This window comes from Suncus etruscus, chromosome 5 (assembly GCF_024139225.1).
Source record: "Suncus etruscus isolate mSunEtr1 chromosome 5, mSunEtr1.pri.cur, whole genome shotgun sequence".
NCBI lineage: Eukaryota > Metazoa > Chordata > Mammalia > Eulipotyphla > Soricidae > Suncus > Suncus etruscus.
In genome coordinates, this window is record NC_064852.1 from 34,977,514 (window position 1) to 34,982,482 (window position 4,969).

The following is a 4,969-nucleotide window of genomic DNA, read 5'->3' on the forward strand; positions in this document are numbered from 1 at the left end:
CTGATATATAGATATTAATCCATTGAGATTTTATATTAGCATACATTTCAGAGTTGATTCATAATAAATTCTTTTAATTAACCTGAAAAAAACTGTTAATATTTTAAACTAGATTGATGATTTAAAAGCACTTTATAAAAATAAATCTCCTCTTATTCATGTGAAGTCGTATTCTTTAGTTATCAGTTCTGAATGAACAAGGATGGTCTTCCTCTCTCATTCAATGATCCTCTTGTGCTTATCCTATTCAGATGGTGTCTCTCCCATGTACAATACCACAGTCTCTAAAAGAGGTGCTCTAAAGGGACCCCTTCTTGTTTCCTTATCTGTTTTCTGATTTCTGTAGACTCCTTCTATGCCTTCCCATAGCAATAGCCCAAAGGACTTGTTTCTGTTTCAGAGGACCACATTCAGGACAAGTGTCTTTTTTTTTTTTTTTTTTTTTTTTTTGGTTTTTCAGGCCACACCCGTTTGATGCTCAGGGTTACTCCTGGCTACGTGCTCAGAAATTTCCCCTGGCTTGGGGGGGGACCATGTGGGACGCCGGGGGATCGAGCTGTGGCTCTTTCCTTGGCTTGCGCTTGCAAGGCAGATCCCTTACCTCTAGCATCACCTCGCCGGCCCCTGTTCTTAATCTTAATAAGCTTCTAAGGATTTCTTCTTCTGCACCAGTTCCTTTCAATGCTGAGCCTATTTTTGGGAGATGCCATCCAAAAGATACTATACAAAAGGCTAGAAATCTCTTTATTTCCACTGGTATCATTTGCTGGTCCTGTAAATATAGATAGACTTTGGACTGCTAATGCTGGCTCCCACAGCGGGCTGGGCAATGCCCGGCCAATTTTGCTGAAGTTTCGGCACCAACCATTGCCAACAGTTCCGTATCACTGCCCAAGCTGCCTGCCAAGGTGGTGTCACCAGCACCAGGAAAGCAAGTGCCATCTTCAGAGCCTGAGGACAGGTCCCAAATCTCTAAAAAAAAAACAAAAAACTTTTTAATGTTATTGGTTTTGTTTTGTTTTGGGGCCACATTTGGTGGTACTCAGATTTCACTGCTGGCTCTGCAGTCCAGAGTCACTACTGGCAGGCTCAGGTAACCATATGGGGTATTAGGGATCAGACTCAGCTTGGCCATGTGGAAGGCAAGCACCCTACCCTCTGAATTATCTCTGCTGCCCAATAGTAACATTTTAGCAGAAAAAAATAAACTAGGAAATTTAATACCAAAAACAACAAAATTAAACACAAAAATATTCAGGTTAAATGTAATGTATAATTACATTTAATGTAATGCTAAATGTATAAGCACTTTCAAATCTCACTGTGGAAGCTCTGTGGTGTTATGCAACATCTTTATTTCTTGCTCCTAATAGGTAGTCTACTAGATTTAGTGAATATGCTTTCATATATGGCTTCAAGGATCAATAAAACCCCCTCAGGTGGACTTATAATTTCTTAAGGCTTTAGTCCTTTGACAATATCTACATTCCATTGACAGATGAAGGAAAACATTATGTGAGAGGTATTTGCATGATAGGTTTGGAACTGGCATGAGTCACTAATTTTCTTTTTTCTGACCAGAACACATCACATGATATTCCTAATGCATATTCCTGAGGAATAGGATCCATTTGTAAAGCAGTTGTCAGACTCTTCCTACCATGTATATAAACACTGAAACTCAGGTGATCATTGCTGGGAAGACTGAAGGAGCACTTTGAAAAAATATGGGCTAGTGTGAAGTTAAGCAAGGCCTTTGAATCACACAAAAGACCCTATATTAATTTCTCAAATCTATTGAAATGAGACTTGAAGGTGTTTTGTTGTTTTTTTATTTTGTTTGTTTTGTTTTGTTTTTTTCTGGGTCATACTTAGCAGCGCTCAGGGGTTACTCCTGACTCTACAATCAGAAATCGCGCCTGGCAGGTTCAGAACCATATGAGATGCCGGGATTCGAACCACCATCCTTCTGCATCCAAGACAAATTCCTTACCTCCATGCTATCTCTCTGGCCCTGTTTTGTTGGTTTATTTTTAAATACTACTTTTCCTAAAGACTATCTATTACATACTTGATATAGTTAAACATAATACATTTGTATAGAGTATTATGTATTTATATTATGTAAATTTATTGAAAAAAATGAAAGAAAAAATAATAAAACAAGAAAATTTGTGAGAATTATTGTATCTTGCAATGAGATCATTAAGTCATGTCAGAAAGTTTAGTAGTTCTGTTGCTAGTTTATCATTCTTTTACTTCCTTTTTTTTTTTTTGGTTTTTGGGTCACACCCAGCAGCGCTCAGGGGTTCCTTCTGGCTCTACACTCAGAAATCACTCTTGGCAGGCTCGGGGGACCATATGGGATCCCCAGATTCGAACCACGGTCCTTCTGGTCCTTCTGCATGCAAGACAAACACCTTACCTCCATGCCATCACTCTGGCCCCTCTTTTACTTCTTTAGTTTCTGAACATTGGGCATTTTTAGATATGCACTGGCATTTAAATTTGTGTTCCATGGGAATGGCATTATTTAAAAAAAATAGAGTTGTCATGTGGCCACATTCCAGGATACCCAAGCACTATTTCTGATGTACTGACTTTTGTGGGATGTTTTTCTGGTTGTCATGTTTTCCAAAGTACAAGTTGGTATGGGAAGGGTACCCACACTTATTCAAAAAATTCCTGGTGATGTCAGCTCAAATACTCGCATATATGGTGATTTAGTCTGGTTGGAATCTCTGCGGAGAGCCCAAGATGAATAGTGAAGCAGGGTAATTCTCAAAGCTGTAATTGTGGGAGATAGATGCAGCTGGCTTGACAGGAACTTGTCCCTCCTCTTCTCCTGAATTAGCCAGCTTTCAGCCTCATGGGCAGTGTACCCATGATTTTTCATAGTTTGGTTTACATCTCTTTTGAGAATAGATTTTGAGGCTATGGAGCTGATGGAGACGCAGCAAAAACAGCATGTTGGGATGTGGTTTTAGCTTCCAGGTCTTCCAGAATTATGAGAAGGCAGCAGGGGAGGGGGGTTTATGCTCACTCCAAAAATGTCCTGGTGATGTCAGATATACTGGTATATCTGGAGTTTTGTTCAGATTGATGTAGATGAGTAGTAAAGCAGGGCCACTGGTGAAGTAGCAATTATGGGTGATGAGTGCAGTTGCTCTGGCTCAACACGGTGGGGTCTTGGCTCACTCTCTCCTCCCAAAATTGATTTATTTCAGCTTCATGGCCAATGATTTTTCATGGCTTGGTATACAAGTCCTTTGAGAATAAGTGAGTTTATTAAACTGGCCAAATGCAGACATGGTGCCTAAAAAGTATTTAAAAAGAATAATATGCTTGGATTTCAATGTTAAAAATCAATTAGAGATGATACATATCTTTCTACAAAGCTCTTTGGTGACTAATAGTAGAAGAAATGAAAGCTATGGTGATAATTCTTCAGAGATACAATGATAGCCAGAATAGGTCATGGCTGAGGTAAAGTGCTGAGAAGTGTTGATTAAATATAGTTTTGAAGAGAAAGCAAGCATTACTATTAAATTTAAAGAAATAGAGAAGTCAATTTATTTTTTGTCTGAAAAGATAAGTAATTGGTTATACTATTTCAGGATGTGGAGAAAGGGGAACAGAAATAAAAAAATTCTATACTACTTGTCTTTTATAAATAACCACATAAAGATATCAAATTGGTAGTTACATATGAAGCTTATAGTGGTAAGCAAGATGTTGGGCCTAAAGTACATAAAATGGTATCTCCAGAATCTTTGATTATGAAGCAATAAAGTTTATGGTATCACCTAACATCAGAAGAGAAAAAAATTGAGAATGATATTTAGAAACTGAAAGACTGAAACGAAATCATTACCTCAATCTGAATCTACTTTTTCACTGTGATCCTCAGAGCTATCAATCACATCTTCTCCTAGAAATGTTATCAGCAAACATATGGGGAGACCAACCAAAATGAGCATTATTGAAGGTCAAGACAGATGTGGCAATGGGTTTCCCACTAGTACATCACAAGTATACAACTTTAGAACACTGGGATTGAATTTGGGTCATCTAGTATTAGATAAGTCTGGAGTAAGTATGAAAGAAAAAAGTTGCACTTTAACCTCTTCTGAGCTGAAGCCTGTTTTTACTTGAGAATATAAGGTTCAAATGATTAAGTTTCACAATGATGATCAGATATTTCACCTAAAATATACAACTGTAGGTTACATGCTTGCTAATTTTATTTTTATATATATTACATTGAAAATAATGGCGCCAGTCAAGAAAGATAAAAGACAGTATAATGAAAGAATAAAAAAGGGAATGGATAATCTGATATGTAGATAGGCTCTTTTCTCACTCTCTTCTCTTTTCTACACTTCACATTCCATGATAGGCTGGAAGGATGGGTGATGTTCATTTTATTTCAAAAGTAAAGTGAGGGAAAGTGTTCAGAATTGCAGATATACTATTACAAATACATATCAGATTAATTTAGGGGTGACAGAATAAATTGCTGAAAGAGGGAAAAATTACATGTGATGCCCTTAGATAATAAGACAGAAGTTAATCTGGTTTTTCCTTGCCTTAGAGCTCTACATTTGGGGTGTGTTGTGGGTGGGAGTGAGAGACATGGGCAGGTCAGACACATGATGAAAGGGATGTGAATAGCAGAAAATGGAAGCATAGCCTGGAGAAACAAGTGTCATTTAACCAACAAGAAAGAGGTCACATTCAAGGACTAAAAAATAACTATAAGAGAGTGGCAAAATAAATGATACTGACAAGAAAATACCCAGAATGAGAAATAAAGTGCATACGGTAAAGAGAAAGATGAACTTTACAAGGAAGAGAGAGAATAACCTCATCTATCTGCCATCTATGTTTACTACAGTAGTGACCTAGACACTGTTAAATTGTGATTTTCAACTAATATAATTCCTACTGGATTTATTACTTAGCATTG

General features: G+C 37.5%; 1 pseudogene; it reads right to left on the minus strand.

The window, feature by feature from the left end:
• Positions 1-216: 216 nt before the first annotated feature.
• Positions 217-942, minus strand: LOC126008566 (39S ribosomal protein L32, mitochondrial-like; annotated as a pseudogene).
• Positions 943-4,969: the final 4,027 nt, after the last annotated feature.